Source organism: Bufo gargarizans, chromosome 10, assembly GCF_014858855.1.
Source record: "Bufo gargarizans isolate SCDJY-AF-19 chromosome 10, ASM1485885v1, whole genome shotgun sequence".
NCBI classification, from domain to species: Eukaryota; Metazoa; Chordata; class Amphibia; order Anura; family Bufonidae; genus Bufo; species Bufo gargarizans.
In genome coordinates, this window is record NC_058089.1 from 92,003,104 (window position 1) to 92,021,447 (window position 18,344).

The following is an 18,344-nucleotide window of genomic DNA, read 5'->3' on the forward strand; positions in this document are numbered from 1 at the left end:
CAAATTTTTTTATTTTTGATGAATGAGATAGGTATAGACAGTACTATATATAATATGAAAAATGCATTTTATATTCATTCATACAGTATAATCACATAGCTCCTATATACCCGATTAGTTTTATACCATACTCTTTATATACCACACCACAGTGCAGGTTGGCCTCTGTGTAGGAATACTGTGTCAGAAAAGATAAGATGAATGTCCTTTCTGTATAGCAATGCAATTAGTAGTTGTGGTTAGTCCTTCAGCGTTATTGCTGGACATTATTTAACAGTCTCCAAATATTAGTGGTTAGTGTAACATGTATGAATTGTTACATTACCAGTCCTTTTGTATGACCAGTATACTATACAGCCAAAGTGTCGCTGCAGCCGATGTGCTGTATTTGCTGCACCGCTTCGGCGTCCAACGTGATGTCCCACATGGCATTTGCACATTTTACATTTTTTATCCTTATACTTGTGTATTTCCCTTTGAAGTATATTCAGATTTTATTGTTAATATATTGTGAATAAATATCTCTAGATATACAGTATAATATTGTACGTTTCCTTGCAACACCAAATATTGGAGTGCCCTCCACACCATTCATTTATCCCATGTTTACAAATGTATGAACTGCTTTTAGCCTAAAAAGAGTTATGTTACACAATAATTTTTCTTCTAGAAGAATTTAAAGGCTATGTACACCTTTGAGGACAATTTTTAAAAATGATTGCATGGTACTCATTTTGAGCTAAAAAAACATTTTTTAAATTGGTCTTCATTAAAAATATGGCTTCCTTTTTTCGTACTGATAAGAAAGTGACTTAAATAAGTGTTTATGACATCTTAGTAATTTAGAGATAAGGTTTATTAGATGACCAAGTACCAGTCACACAGCTAAAAAAACAGTTAACCCTTTGTGACAAAACTGCTCAATATTTTTAATAAAGGCCAATTGAAAAAATTATTTTCAGCCAAAAAGGGAGGGACTGGACATCACTTCTGTAGGAACCCCGACCTGCGGCAGCACACCCAAGGACCGACTCTTGTGTGACAAGCCTTCAATAGGGTTGTGCCTATATTAGCACAACCCCGCAAGGTGAGCCTTTAGTGTACACCTTTGTTACCATCTAATCGAATGTACTACCCTATTGTGCGCTTTCTTGAACCTTCTCTAAATGGGCAGCCGATCACCCGATGAACGAGTGAAATGTTCGCTAATCGGGTGAGATGATTGCTAATGCAGGCACATAAATTATCATTTCTGGGCAGCAGATTGTGTGATCTAAACAGTGATCTGCTACTCAGAAACAATGCAGCTGTATGAGGACAAGCGAATGCAAATAGCGATCCTTCATCCTCACACTATATAGGTGATTTGATAATGATTAGAGATGAGCAAAGTATTGGGCAATTTGATATGGCTGCTTTGCCGATGCCACTTATGCAGTGGGTCAGGATATGGGTGGTTAATAGTCTATAGTTTGTTCATGACGCCAATTGCAGCGTGCGCAGGGTACTATCACAGGGCCCTCCCAAGGTGTTATAACGCACGTCCCAGGTTAGGAATGCCAGAGTGGTGTAATGGCCTATAATGTCTCTATAGGTGGTGATAATGGTGTCAACGGTGTCTCCTACCTGGGTACAGCTGGACTCCTGGCTCACTTGCAATAAATTTGAGTGTAGTGATAGTTGGAGTAATAGAGGAATTTTGCAGCAGAAATTGATGTCCAGACCTTTAGATGAAGTTCAAACATTTTTTTTACTGAAGATAACTTGTATCCAAGCAGTATACAGCTTTGGTCTCTGGTCCAAGCAGGTTTTGGCAATGGTTGGCAGGAATACATTTTCTGCACTATAAATCTGGAGCTTGCAGGAAAAGATGTCTGCTTAGTAGCTCTGTAATTGTGGCAGGAATTTATCTTCTGCACTTCTCTTTACTTCTGCTTTGTGGGGACTGACTAGCTGAGGAAGAATATGGCTTCTCCTAGGTCTCTGGACTTTACTCACAGATAGGCTCTCAAGGAATACTTTTGCCCTGGAACTCTGGAGGTTGTCTGCTTTCTTCTCATCCAGCTGAGGCTGCAAGTTCTCAGGCTGGGGATTTGATCAATGTCTCAGCCGAGACAAGACCCTGGCTTTATTCCCTATACAGGGGGAATCCTGAACTCTATCACACAGCCTTCCCCAACAGGGGTGGCTGGCACACTGACTCTAACTTCCTTCTCCATTCATCCTGCAGGATGTGGGAGTAGTCCACACCGCCACAGAGGGGGAGCTGGAATAATACATTCCAGCCTAGATACACTAAACTATAACTAGTTCCTTACCAATGCATTGCTGCCACCTGCTGGTGAACATGGAAAATTACAAGGAAATTTACATTTAACATAGTTTTACATGCACAGTTGTGAAGACATAATATAAATTATATCTGATGACAGTGTAAAGGCTCTTAACAGATAGTAGCGGGGTAGAGGAGTGTAGTAACACAACTCTGGGGTGTTACATTTCCCCTTACTTTGAGTTAAGCCACCCTCGGCTTATGCTTAGGAGGAGAGAGCAAGCTCTGGGGTACCCAAATTAATACAAAGTGCTGCATGAAATACATATAAGACATACAAAGACAAACATGAAACGGCTACCCTAAGGATCCTGCCCACATGAGTAGGGTGTCCTAAGTAACAGTTTCCCTCTCGGTATACTCAGTGAACCAAAGGTCTGCACTAAGCAATCACTACTGACTAACTGAAATGTTCTGAGCTCTGTAAACACCAAAGGAAGCATGGGGGTGTATTTACTCTGCAATCCAACCCTTATGTAATGAATTGTCCGAAAATAATACAAAAAGAAAATTATGAAAATTAATATTTAAAAGAAGAAATAAAAGTAAAGACAAAGTGGAAACACTTTAGAAACCATTATTAACATTCCTCTACTGTGAGTTCGTATTTGTATGTCATATTGTTATTGACATATTTAAGAATTGTCCGAAAATAGAAGGGTGGCTTTATCCTGTATTCCCTTCCCTGCACCAAAGTCAAAATATTAGGCTTATAGCACTATCACTATGGTGACTATGGTGACTATGGGTAGCTAAAATGGCTCTAAGGTGGAGGCCTACACCTTAGGCAAAAATGAAGGAAATTGTGGAGTCCGCACACCTATATGTAATGGGTGCTCGCGGAGGACTTCAGTCACGTAATAGGTAGATAATCCACGGCACACCAATGTCTTTTGTTTGCAAATTTATTTTGAACACCAAAATTCAAATGATGTCAATATATGATTGATCGCGCCATTATTAGAACATGCACATAATATAATTATGGCCTACCTTAGGCAAAGGCACAGAAGGGGGAGGTATCAGCTTCTCAATGCACTTCTGGCATTCACAGCAGGAGGGTATAGTAATCCCATGGAACTCCTGGAAGACACCTCAGGATGAGAGCAATCCTGAACAAATAACAAATGGGAAGGAGGGGTCAAAAACTCCTCTAACCATTCCCGAAACAATGGGGTTACCCGTGTAGTTACTAGACCTGCCAGGACTTACCACTTGGTCTTACCCTGGTTACCTATGGGCATATAACACCGGGTGTAGGCCATTAGTATTAAGAGTCCAAATAGGCAGTCCATTTAAAGGGGGGGGGGGGGGGGGAGAGAACAAGAGCTGTAAGCAAGGCATACAAAAGTAAGGTGCTACTGATCTAGCTAAGTGCAAAGGTTAAGTGCAGTATCACAATAAGTGCATGAAGGTCACATTGTGGCACCTAGAAAACAATACACACAATGGGCATATAATATTTGAACATTGCTTAACCTGTAAACATGGTAATAAAATTAGTGCAAAAACATTATGCAAATATCAGTGCAATCAATATTCAATAATATGCTCAAATATGACTTAAGTCCTTTTTCTTGAAGTGCTTGACTGTACACAGGAACAAAAAATCCATAAGGTTCCTGGAATCCTCTGGAAACAAATAAAAGTCACTTGTAATCCACAGGAAACAATAGAGATAATTGTAATCCACACAAGGTGGGTAATTGCCACAGTGGGTAGTTTTCCTCACAGGAAAGTCTGTAAATCTTCCTCCTGGGTCCCATATTTGAGGACGCAAAGATTCTTCTTTGAACTGTGTGCTCTCAGCAGCTGTAACTCCAGCAGAAACTTCATCTGTGTTCCCCTGGTGACTTTCTGTGGCAGGACTTGGAACTGCAGCTTCACCCCCTTCTGAAGGATCCTTTGTAGGCCTTGGCCTTTTCTTTGTAGGCGACAGGTTCTTTGGACAGCAATAAAGGACAGACCCTTGGTCTTTCATAGCAAGGGGCTCCGGAGTTGGTGGTGGCTCTGGAGTGCGTGAAGCAGTATCAGTGGACTCCTCACTGGTGGATAGGGCACTTTCAGTGGCTGCCGGATCTGATAGAGTCATATCAGGTGTGCTGTATCAGCAAGTGGCTGAGAAGAAGACTTGGAGGCTTTATACAATTCCCTTTCTCTGTGCTCTTTTTCCTCCACAATTTCTTTATATGTTTTTATGTGTTTTCTTCTTTCTGACAAGTCATCTTCTCCACTAAACATCCTCTCTATCTTTTTCCGTTCTTCCGCTCTCTTTAGCAAGTCCTGTAATTTACTCCACCTGCAGGCTTTCCATCGGGCAAGGTCATCCTGCCAGGTGACCTCTTCTGCTGGAACTGTTGAGGAACACAAGAGGGCGCTCTTGCATCTTGTAGCTCAGGCTGGCTGCTGTGATGGAGCTCCACTGACCTATTGTGGCGGTTTCTGGTACTGTCTGGGTAGTGAGCCTGGTCAAAGCTACGGTGAGCTGCTGTACATCGGGAACTCCTGCCGGGGCAGAAGGGCTCAGAACTCCTGGCTGTAGTGGCTCTGGCAAAGGTATCGCCAGTGGTGGTGACGACAGGGAAGGAGTGCTCTCTCTTGGCAGCGTAGTGGGAGCTCCGGCCGCCTCCACCGTGTCAATCGGCATGATGAGGGACACCTTACGGACCTCCCTGGGTTGGACGCATCCTTGTACTCTGGGACTGAAATTCAGTACTAAGTTATTTATTTGCCCCACCTGTAGAGTTGAGGCCTGCAGGGAGTTCAGGGATCACTATGGGGACCTCCTGGGGTCTGGTGACCTGTTCCGGGACTACCGGGCACGGTGCAGGGGCAGCTGCAGGCTGGACCGGGGCCTCAGGGAACAGGTTGGTTACTACCTGAGGTTGTGGCCAGGTGGCCGGTTCCAGTGCCTCGTCCTGCTGTGCTACTGTCATTGCAGATATGCGGCTTGATCCAGTGCTGTCCCACTGGTCCCTTGGCCAGGCGGTGAAGGCTCAAGTATAGTTGTTCCCTCCGGGGCCTTCTCAGTCGGAGTCGTTGCCTCCACGGAAGTGGGCTTGAGTGCGGCAGCCATATTGGTTTCCCTCTGTCATGATGAGTGCAGGAAGTAAGGGTGGAGCCTAAAGGGGAGGAGTCTTCACTCCCTGAGCTTGCAGTGCAGAGTTCATGGTGGGCCCGATTTAAGTTTATCTACTTCTAGAGGGGCGTATTCGGCATTTTTGCGCTCCTGAGAGGGAGTTCCTGTGTTTTCCAGCTTCTGAAGGGCATGAAGAAGCGGCGCCATTACAGAAATATGGCAAATTAACCCCTGAAGTGCTGGTAGCCTTTTTTGTTGGTGAACAAGCAATAAACAGCAATTCTGTTTTTTTTTTTTTTTTACATCGTTCATCGTGCAGGATAAGCTACATGATCATTGTATATTTCAGGTCCACATGGATATGGCAATAACAAATATATGGATGGGATTTTATTTATTTATTTTTTTCGTTAAAAATAATTTGTTTATTAGAAAAAAAATTGTGCTTTTGAAACTTAGATTTTTTTAAATACATTTTATTTATTTTTTTACCATGTATTAGTCCCACAAGAGGACTTTGACAGGTTATCCTCCAATTGCTTCCATAATACACTGTGCTACTCATGAATGCAGTGTAGTATGCTGTCAATAGGATTCCAGTTCCAATTATTCTAATTCATAGGGGTGCTGATGGCTGACAGAGGGAGCTCCTTCCCTCTGAAAACACTTAGTTGCCATTGTTGCTTTTGGCCGTGGCATCAAATGGGTTAAAAGGCCAGGATCAGTGCTTCTGGCGATCTGGGTTATTAGAGCAGGAGCCTAGCAGTCATAAGAGAAGCTGAGCTCCTGCTCTTCACTACATGGGGGACCAGTGTAGCGCTTAGGCTAGGCCACCCTAAAAAGTTTTGTCCTAGCCTTAGACCCCATTGTCACTACCGTAAAAAGGTGTATTGATAGTCACTAAGGGGTTACATTTTTTTTGCATAATCTACGTTTGGTTTCATGTTTTGCAGATATAAATTTCAGTAGCTTTGATAATTTCATATTCTTTGTGTGGTCTATTTGTTGGAACTAGTTGTACTTTTTAAGTGTTTTTAATCCTTGTCAGCCTTTTCTATGTTGTATCATAAAGCACTGAATTAATTTACATTTGATTTGTGTGTGCTCACTATGTTTCTTTCACCCATCTGTATGTTTTTTTGTGGCTTTCCTCTTTGTGGGTGTGTGTCAATTTGAGAACCAAGTGTAATTAGTAACAGTGGCAGAAATGTTTTTTTTTTGTTTGATTTCATGTCATGTTTCACACTCACACAAACTTCTGAGTTTATGGAAAGATACGTGTGATGCAACTGGGCTGGTCAACATCGTGGCCTTCTATTGGCTGCATCCCCCCATCGCTGGATGTTTTGATCTGCGTGCAAGGATCCGGAGGGACGCGGGTTCCTGAGACCGGATAAGTATCTTCCATAGAAAAGGCCCGGGCATTGTGGGGGGTGTTTTTACTGTTGAATAACCCCTTTAATGCTGGCTGTGCAGTTCCCCAGACCTGGAGGTATCTGCAATTTTTGTAAATAGTTATGTATTGTATTATTATGTATTTTTCATGTTATTTGGTAGTAACTACCAGTATGAATATGGTTGGCAACAGGTTTCCAGGAACATGGCTAGCCACACTGCTCCTCCTCTCTTGGTAGGAGTGGGCTGGTCCTGCTTCCTGCCAGGAGGTGAAGTTGCTGCTGCAATACAGAAGGGAGAGGAAGCACACTGCAAAGCTCCTGCTTTTGTTGGAGATTCTCCAGAGAGACCAACTCAAGTGAGCCTGAAGAAAATATTTGAGAGACAAGACAGCAGACATGAATAGCTAAACACTTACATAATAGACACTGCAGTAAGGTGAGGGACTACGGCTCAGATACTCATCACCTAAGTCTGCTACTAGGTCAGTGAAAGCTAAAGTCTAGACCTGATAATGGTATCTTCACCCTAAAGTGCTAACTTCCAGCCATCCAACCTGTGTCCATAATTCCTTCCTGGTGCCAGAAGTTACACTTTAAATCCACTGCTATTGAATGTACCAAAAGTTATATGCTGCATTTAGTAAAAAGAGACTGCTATATGTTCTTCAAACATTTCCACTGCACCGATCTCCAGGGAGCAACAGCCTGAGGGAGCACACAGTGACACAACACTTCATAAATGCCACTACCACTCCCATCCTCTGCATCGGCTCCTTAAGGTCTTTCTGCAGCTATGATAGAAAGATGTTAGATAACACAAAGCATATGGAGTTGCGTAGGTGAAGATCCGTCAGAGAACCCAAGCTAACGCTTGTCCACTGCTGAATTCATGTAGATGTTACATTCATATAGAGAGAAGCTGATCAATTTGTACAAATTTATTCGTTCATCAGAACAAATTTTTACGTTTGTGAAGGAACGTTCCTCTACAGATGATTCCCTAATGTGCCCGCAGATTAACCTGGCCACAATCTTGCAAGGAAATGATAATCTTGTGCATGATCCATTACTGAGAGTTTTGGCGCATGCAAGAATAATAAAGGAATGGCACAACATAGAGTCATAACAATAGATGCTTCAGAGTTGTTGGGGAATGCAAGTCTTTGCTAAAACAGACATGTTAGTGGAGGGGACAGGTCCTCTTTAATGGAATTCCCTAATAGCAGTTTCCTCTTTCAACAGAGCAATTCACCATATGATACTGCAAAAAGTGATCAGGAATGGTTTGAAGAACATTATAAATAGGCTATGGTGTTGACTTTGATCAACCATCTATGGGATGTGCTGGAAAACAAAGTCAGATTTAAAGGATCAAAGGCTAATATCTTGGTGCCAAATACTACAGGACACCTTTGAACGTCTTGTGGAGTCCATGCCTTGATAGGTAAGAGCTGTTTTGGTGACAAAAGGAGGACTTACGCAATGTTAGGCAGGTGGTTTTTATATTATGGAGATCAGTATATCCTAGCAATACACCAATTGAAGGAATTATTTTTTCTTGTATGTGCATTAATGATTGCCCAATTTAAATGTATGCAAATCTGTAATTGCCAAGAGGCACAGTTCTAATTTAGAACATCATCATTTCTGAGAGAAAATGCCATAATTAGTGATCCGTAAGACAGACACAAGAAGGCAGGTCAGTATCTGGAGAATGAAATTCTTATTTTTAACATGCGTATTAAGAAAGCCCACTTAACCTTAGCCGCAGTAAACAACATTGAGTCATTCTAATCTCTATTTGTTGCCTTACATTTATACTATTAGTTTGTCATTTTAGCCAAATTTTTGATGAATGGTCGATTTGAATCATTATCTGATCTTGACTCCCAGAAGTGTCTGATGGTTTTTGTTCTGCTCTTCGTTTTCACAAAATTAGCAATAATTTATGTTACACAAGTGATAGTTGTAGTGTTATATTGCTCAATTAGGTATTCAGTCATAATTGGCCTCTCGAATAAGAAGTATATACGGTATGACTTCACTAAGAAATACTGAGCAGGGATTTGCGAGATGTTTTCCATTAATATTCAACACTTCAGGGAAAAGTATTGTCGTAGCTAAATGTCACATACCTGTAAATATCCAAGGTGGTGAGATTCTAGTAAATAAACCTCAGACACCTGGGATCTAAGACAATCTCAATATTTAAATGAGAATCGATCCCAGATGCCTTCGTTTGAAATGCACTCTAGCCACATCTGGGTTACGCAATAAAAGATTATTCTGTCTAACCAGGTCTATCATTCTAGGTCTGTATCAGGGTCTTTTGGTGTCTGAAATGTTATTGATTTGTGCCCTTAAAGGCTATGGACACCTTTGGGTCATTTTTTATGATTTTTTATTTTACTCATTTTGGGCTAAACTCCTTATTTTTCATTTGGTGCTTATTAAAAATGTTCAGCAATTTTTGAGATACAGGGGTTAAAAAATCAGTCTGTTTCTGAGTATCACATCTCAGTCCGGTCAACTGATCGCTCATAAGTCTTTTCTCCTGATCTCCTCATAAACACTCATTTAAAGGGGTTATCCGATGATTCATGTAAAAAAAGTAAGTAAGACATCATATAGTACAGTGGTCCTCAGGGCCCACCTAACGGTCAGGTTTTCAGGATTTCCTTAGTATTGAGCAGGTGATATAATTGGTGTCAATGATTTAGGATTTACCACAGGTATTCATTCTGTGGGATATTCTGAAATCATGACTGGCAGGTGGACCCTGAGGACTGGAGTTGGGGAATCTGGATACAGTACATGACTATCTCTTACTAACAAAGCTAGAACCAGCCGTGTACCTCATATGGATCAAGAGATCTCCCCATTCATTGCTCTAGTTGCTCTGCTAGATTTGTATCAAACTGGCAGCTCAGAGAGTGTGTCCTTTCTGCTGCTGTTCAAGAGGCAAATCCTTTCTGCTGCAGTTTGAACTGAGCATGTGCGTCCATGTCAGTGAGGTGGACAGAGAAATAAAAAATGAAGAGACAGCATGTGGTGCTATCCAGATACATTTTATTGAATAACTTAGGGGCTATACTTTAATGTCACGGCTGAGGATGGGGAAAACCCTCAGTCATGCGGTATCAGCAGATGGATGGTCAGAGCATGGCCAGGACAGGGATCGGGTCACCTCCTAAACAATCCCTAATACTGACCCTGTCTCCTAGCCTGTATGAGCCGACCCTGATGGTAGGAGGGCTCATATTTCGGAACCTGATATTCCTGCTAGCCCTCAGGGTGGCCCTGGACTAGGAGCAGGGTAAGACGACCTGTTCCTCCTAGACACGGAGGAACAGGGGTCTCACTGGCCAAGCTACATAGAAAGGGGAAACAGAAACAGACATATGGCAGGTAAGTGCAACTAGTACCACACCTACCTGCCACAGACACAGAGCCTGGAACCCATGTACAAGGGCTGCTGTCCACAACAACACAAAGGACACAGCAAACAACACACATAACACGGGAACCCAGGAAACCATATGCTGCAATAAAAAAAAGACCAAAGAAACATCTACTGAACACCATACATAAAGCTTATGACCACAAGGGTGGCCCCCACTGGCAGATGGTATAACAGGAGGATGTCTCCAGCAACCATGGCTGAAGAACGACTCAGCTAACTGAAAACAGCAGAGGCTTTATAGCCCAAAGTAGCCACACCCACACTCAGAAACACCAGGTGATCACACACAGAAGGAAGTTAACCCTTCCAACACAAGGCAAGGGAAGACGGCCACTTAAAGGGCAAGTACACACATAAACACACACTTCACCTGTTGCCGCGGGCAACGGCATGCGTGGCAACCATGTCCTGGGGATCAGCAATAGGGCTGATACACTGCCACCACATGCACACAACACCACACGTTTCCACGGGCAACCAAGTGAAGGAAAGTGTCACAAAACACACCATAGGCCGTGACATTTAATTACATGAAATTTTAAAAGTTTTCAGATCCAGATGCTGATGTTACGACCAGCAGGTGGGACTGACTGGACAAACCAGTGATTAGTGTGTCAACTAAGGGATGGCAGTGACTAACCCCTAGGCTGTTATTCAGCACTCTCACAGGAGACAGGACAGAACCCAGCAAGAGAGAAACTGAACCACTACCTACAGGATTAGCTAAAATTGCTGACAGCTGACTCACAGACTCAGACAACTGGAGTAAAGGCAGGAGCTGATGATGATGATGATTGTCAGAGACAGACGCGTGGTCAGAGACAAGCCAGAGGTCAGAAGCCAGTATTAGATGTGGTACAGAGGATCAGACAGGGTCAGACAGGTCCAGTAGTTGATGCAGCTGGCAGGCAAACTGAATGGTCAAACAGGCTGGGTCTAACACAGAAGATCAGAACAGAACACCTTTTCTATATCGTTAGTAACTCAATGCTCCGGCAACTTCCTGAAAAAAGCTGCTATTTAACCTTGTAACCCCGCCCAAGGGCCCTGGTGGCAGGACGCACGGGCCCTTAAAAGCATAAATTACATGAAGTGGCGGGGGTGCGCACCCCTATAAGACAACTGCATTCGATGAAGCACGGAGGCAACGTGGTCAGAGGACGCACCTGTCACATCTGGTGGAGACAGCAGTGGGCAGCAAGGCAGGAGATGCTGAGAATATGACAGATGAGACAGTGGGAGGTATGGCATAAGGCCCAGGCCTAACAGCTGGTTTAAAAAATTCTGGATATATTTTGTGGGACAACCTATCTAAGCCATATTCTTAGCTCGATAAGAGTTTAGCTATAAGGAAAGTTTATGAGGTCAGGAGATCAGAGATTAGGCTTCACATGAGCCGTCAGCTGATGGGACTGAGAAGTGATATTCTACAAATAGACAGATTTTTTTACCTCTGTAACTCAAAAACTGCTAAACCTAAAGACTAATTGAAAAAATGATTTTTAGGCCGAAATGAGGAAAAAGCAATCATAAAAAAATTGCCCCGAAAGTGTCCTTAGCCTTTAATCCACTTTCATGTCCTTACATGAACTATTTCTATAGAGCCTCAACATTTGAAGCCATAATACTCAAGGCATGAAGCGAGCAGTTTATACAGCAAGCACGCTGAGATTTGAATTTGCTGCAACACTTATTCTAGTACCTTGTTGTTAATCCCTCTGAAGTCGGATCGCCATGCGGAGCATCTATCCCCTTGATACACCTCCTGAAGATCACTGTCCACAGATTTGATCAAAGTACAGTCTATGCAAGGGCTAGAAATGTGATGTGATCATGCTGAATGCAGCAATGGCTATATCCAGGAAAACATAAATATTTTAATAGGCTTCACTCCAAATTATTCTACATAATATAGCTTTTATTCACAAAATTATGCTCCGTGATAAGTGTTAATAATTTTTGTAAATGGTAAATAAACAATGGGAGAGATTTAGGAATCTGTCCAAAATGAAAACTGATTGCCTTGCCGCTTTTATTTTGTATTTTGCTTTTTAAAAATGAGAGCTGTGCTGTGGTTGGTTACCATGGGCAAGAAAGACAGTTCCAAAAATGAAATACACTTAAAGTACAGGTACACTTTAAAAAATATGTACGTGTGCACCACATACCTCTGTGGCATCATACAACTTTAGTATGTAATCCATGGCATCCTCTACAGTGGCATACATTGCAGCATGTTGTCAGTTGTATACATTGAGAAATGGTCCTGATGTACACCTCCAATGGAAAGTGTGAACAGAATGTCATATGTACCTGTCATCTACACCCTCTTCCGGCATGTGATGTGGATGTGACTGCACAGGGTTAATCTATATCCACACAGTCTTGCACTCACCTTTCACCCAGGCTGTACATTGAGCATAAATCAAACGCAAAAACAGTCCACACACTGCAGATCCAAACTGACACTATCTATTGGATTTTGAGGGCCGTACTGATAACTAGTGTTGAGTGAATCGGAGTTAAAGAAGTGGAATTTGATAGGAATTTTAGCAAGAATTCAATTCACCATGAATCTGAATTTATTGGCGATTAGTGGTAACAAATCAATTTTTCCTGAAATAGTGGTAAAAAAGAAACATACTCACTTCATCCATTTGATCATGGAGAAGCTGTCCCGTCCATCTTGATTGAAAAAAATGAGCCAATTCTCACACGCTAACGTGTGACATCACCATGTCATCATGCTGGGCGGGCATGGTGACGTCATCAGGTTGAATGAGAATATGTTCAATCAGTGTTGAACTCGGCATCTGAGGGGTTAAATGATGGTGGGCAGCGCAATCGATGTTCCCCATCATTGCACCTCCTCCATAGAATGGAATATGATTTGTTACAAAGTAATTCTTAACAAATTTAATTTCTTGTCTAAGTTCGGCGAAGCAGCCGAAACGAATTTCTGAAAACTTCACTCATCACTACATATAACCCAATACATACACACACTCACTCTGATCTCCAGTATTCAAATGGTTAAAAACTCTGTGAAAGGCTATGTATTCTATTAGCACATACAAGAACTAAATGTGTTCCGGTTTTAAGCTTCAATCGAAAAGGGGCAGTGATTAAAAGTAAAAAAGAGCCAAAATAAAATAACATACTTATTTATGTATCTTGGTCTAGATTTTAAAACTTCTTTTAATTTATTAGGCAAATACATGGGTTATTACTGGACTTTTGGAAATCAGTGGGGAAGTACCATGAATGTTAAATTAAGTTTCCTATAATTTCCCAAACTACATGAAGAGGGGAATGTCCAGTTTGGACAAACAGATGTCCATCTGTAACAGATTACCACCTCTGCACCTCGCTACTGCCTTTATTGATTAACCTCATGTCATCTGTGTATTTATTCCAAGTCCTTCACACTGTGCATTTCCTATTTTGCAATTGTTATGTTCAAGTGTAATTTACCTGGTTTACCAGTAGGTGACAGCAATCATGGCAGAGATACAGTTAGAGAGAATGGAACCCTTCTTTCCATTCTAACTCTCCCTCTGAGGAGGGGAGAGGACTAGTTAGTTAGAGTTAGTTCCAGCATACCCCCTGCTAAGGGAGGTTGTGCAGGAGCACGTCCCTGCTGGATGTGCCCTCTCTAATCCAGCTAGAGCACCTTCAGCTCCACTGGACATGGAGGCCACAGCTTAAAGCCTCAGAAGCCAGGAGGAGTTTTCCCCGGACAAATCTAGAGACAGACCAGACTACAAAGTGAGGTACAGCATAAAGAAGAAGCAAGGATTCCATTTAAGCCCGTTAATACAGCAGAGTCAGAAGAGCAACAGATGTAGCCGAGACGAGTTTGCCTTCCACAGTTAATGCTAAAGCCGGCTGGTGCCAAAACAAAGTCTGTAACCCATTAAAAAAAATGTTTATGCCAAGTAAAGCTGTTATTGAACTTCATCACAAGGTCTGGACTCAAGTAATTTCCTTTATCCCCCTAATTCAACTACACCTTATTTGCTGCTTTGGAAGACAACGCCTGGGGTCCAGCGTATCCAGGTAGGAGCACCGTGACACAAAACTTTAAGGGACATTGTAGGCCACCCTATACCACTCGGCCATTCCTACACCTGGGTACCACCACCAACACCATTTCTTAAAGGGACTCTGTCCTGTTGTTGCTTCACTATAACTGGCATCACAAATATTTCTTAAAGGGACCCTTTGCCGCTGTTGGACATCGCACATCTGTCCATTCTTTGAAGCCTATCAGGTCCAATGTGTCTGAAGTCACTTTTGAGTCCCTGGTTGCCATGGTCCATCACACCTACAGTGGAGGAAATAATTATTTGACCCCTCACTGATTTTGTAAGTTTGTCCAATGACAAAGAAATGAAAAGTCTCAGAACAGTATCATTTCAATGGTAGGTTTATTGTAACAGTGGCAGATAGCACATCAAAAGGAAAATCGAAAAAATAACTTTAAATAAAAGATAGCAACTGATTTGCATTTCATTGAGTGAAATAAGTATTTGAACCCTCTAACAAAAAAAGACTTAATACTTGGTGGAAAAACCCTTGTTTGCAAGCACAGAGGTCAAACGTTTCTTGTAATTGATGACCAAGTTTGCGCACATTTTAGGAGGAATGTTGGTCCACTCCTCTTTGCAGATCATCTCTAAATCCCTAAGGTTTCGAGGCTGTCTCTGTGCAACTCTGAGCTTGAGCTCCCTCCATAGGTTTTCGATTGGATTAAGGTCCGGAGACTGACTAGGCCACTCCATGACCTTAATGTGCTTCTTCTTGAGCCACTCCTTTGTTGCCTTTGCTGTATGTTTTGGGTCATTGTCGTGCTGGAACACCCATCCACGACCCATTTTCAGTTTCCTGGCAGAGGGAAGGAGGTTGTCGATCAGGATTTCACGATACATGGCTCCGTCCATTTTCCCGTTTATGCGAATAAGTTGTCCTGTGCCCTTAGCAGATAAACACCCCCAAAGCAAAATGTTTCCACCCCCATGCTTGACGGTGGGGACGGTGTTTTGGGGGTCATAGGCAGCATTTTTCTTCCTCCAAACACAGCGAGTTGAGTTAATGCCAAAGAGCTCTATTTTGGTCTCATCAGACCACAGCACCTTCTCCCAGTCACTCTCTGAATCATTCAGGTGTTCATTGGCAAACTTCAGACGGGCCTGCACATGTGCCTTCCTGAGCAGGGGGACCTTGCGAGCCCTCCAGGATTTTAATCCATTGCGGTGTAATGTGTTTCCAATGGTTTTCTCGGTGACTGTGGTCCCTGCTAATTTGAGGTCATTAACTAACTCCTCCCGTGTAGTTCTAGGATGCTTTTTCACCTTTCTCAGAACCATTGACACCCCACGAGGTGAGATCTTGCGTGGAGCCCCAGAGCGAGGTCGATTGATGGTCATTTTGTGCTCCTTCCATTTTCGCACCAACAGTTGTCACCTTCTCTCCCAGCTTCTTGCTAATGGTTTTGTAGCCCATTCCAGCCTTGTGCAGGTCTACAATTTTGTCTATGACATCCTTGGACAGCTCTTTGGTCTTTCCCATGTTGGAGAGTTTGGAGTCTGCTTGATTGATTGATTCTGTGGACAGGTGTCTTTTATACAGGTGACTAGTTAAGACAGGTGTCCTTAATGAGGGTGACTAATTGAGTAGAAGTGTCTAACCACTCTGTGGGAGCCAGAACTCTTAATGGTTGGTAGGGGTTCAAATACTTATTTCACTCAATGAAATGCAAATCAGTTGCTATCTTTTATTTAAAGTTATTTTTTCGATTTTCCTTTTGATGTGCTATCTGCCACTGTTACAATAAACCTACCATTGAAATGATACTGTTCTGAGACTTTTCATTTCTTTGTCATTGGACAAACTTACAAAATCAGTGAGGGGTCAAATAATTATTTCCTCCACTGTACATCCTGCAATAGAATTCCTGGCCAGATCAAAGGGTGTTTAACTCTCTTGGTAAAAGGAATCCTATGGATGCAAATACAAATAGCCATAGCAGTACTCTTAGCTTCCATAATTCTCATCTTACTCCCTAGTACTTTTGTGTCATATACCTTTATTTGACATTTCACAGTTAAAATAAATACTTCTCAAATTTAATCTATTGTCAAGAAATTTGGCCAGCAAATCAAGTGTAGAATAGGTCCAAAGGAGCTATAAAATACATTCAGAGACAGGTTTCTTTGTAAACAAACAGTGAAGTTTGCTGCATCACCTTGCAAGGTGCCTTGCTGGACCATTATGAAAGCTTTTAATGTCTCATTAAGATTTCAAAGTACATAGAGACTGTTCAAAGCAGTCCAAGAATGTACATCTCATATTCCATCTTCTGCTGTTCTATAAAGTAATGCTGTTCCTGGCTCTTTATTTGACAATAGCTGACCTAAAGGCCAATAATTATACAACAATTATAATAATAAAAGGTGTTCCCCGCTGTTTACCTCGAAACAAGAATATATTATCACTAGCACAGGCCCTCCAAAATACAAGCAAAAAAACTGCACTCATTTTTAATTCTCCCACAGAGCACCATGGGATGCTAATAATTCACTCTCTAATTAGTATCCCTTCTGCCGTTTCTAGTGCAAGGAAAGACAAAAGAGGTATCAGCTTCATTATAAAGCTTCCTTGATAATCCTTAAATGTCTTTCTTCTCTGCGGGTTAGATATACAGATCAGGGGCAAATAGAATGCACAATTAAAAAGGTTTGCTGGTGCTGTCAGTGTGTGACCACGCATTCTTAATCTTTCGGGTGTTCTGGCCAGCAGTGTCTTATCTCCATACACTTAGTATTACTTGTTACTCTGCACTCCTGGCAATCGGCCTGGATTTTTTTTTTCCCCTTATCTTTTAGAAAGTCAAGTAAAACCTGCAGAACTCCCGGCAAGCCAAAAACTCAGATTTTATGAACGTAACAGACAATTTCTCCCTAGGTGACCCTACTTGGTTTGTCAATATAAGCAAAGGGCAGCGAATATTAATTAAAGGTTTCCCAGCTGTTATATTTACTACTTGAGTGACTGGAAATCAATTTTAATAACTTGGTCATTTCTTCCAAAGTGCTGTAGTCATTTGCTAAGGCAATAAAATCCTGTATCCTGGAGTTCGGCTAAACATTCAATACTTGTCTTTTTTTATTTCTGTGACAACAGTATTATTGTTAGAAATGAGTTTTCCTTGGCTGGAATTTTCTTTTTGACTTGTGCCTCGCTCTGCTCTTTTTATTTTATTTTGCATTTTATAAAGAATATTGGTTAAATATTACAAGTGTTTTTACATCTATAACTCAGTGCAGGCTCTGATTCATACCGGTTACCCCGTGGTTTTAGAATTCTTGGAAGGAAATTACAGGCACTTGTGGACATATTTTATTATATCTAGATAGATGGTTTATTCCATCCACGTAATTTCACACTAAAAATGTTGAAAAGGATATATGAGGCAAAGAGAACTTGAAACTGGCTGACCTGTTACATGTGCGCTTGGCAGCTGAAGGCATCTGTGTTGGTCGCATGTTCATATGTGCCCACAGTGCTGAGAAAAATGTTAAGGGATTCTGTCATCAGATTTTACCCCTATAACCTAAACATATGCTCATGTCTGGACTAATAAGAAGAATCCTAAGCTGGCCTTATTAAACCTCACTGTGGCTCTTTTTGCCCCAAAAAACTGTTTTTTATAACCTGTCAACCACTTACTTAAGGTGCTCAAGGGGAGTTCCGTTAATACAGGGTGCCCGGCCGCACCTCTCGATGTCCGGTGCCCAGCGCCGCCTTCCCTGTGTTCATCGCCGCCCTCCCTATCTTCAGCGTCGCCTTCTTCAGCACAGTGCCGCCTCCGCAATCCTCCCAGTCCCTCTGCCAGATCCCACGCCTGCGCACTAGGCTCAGACAATCTGCAGGTCATAGCAGGGTTGAGCGAAGTGCGCATCAGGCCGGCACATGCGCACTTCGCTCATTGAAGCTGCTGCCAGGAGTCCAATCAGACTGCCAATCAGACTGAGCCTAGTGCACAGGCGCGGGATCTGGCAGAGGGACGGG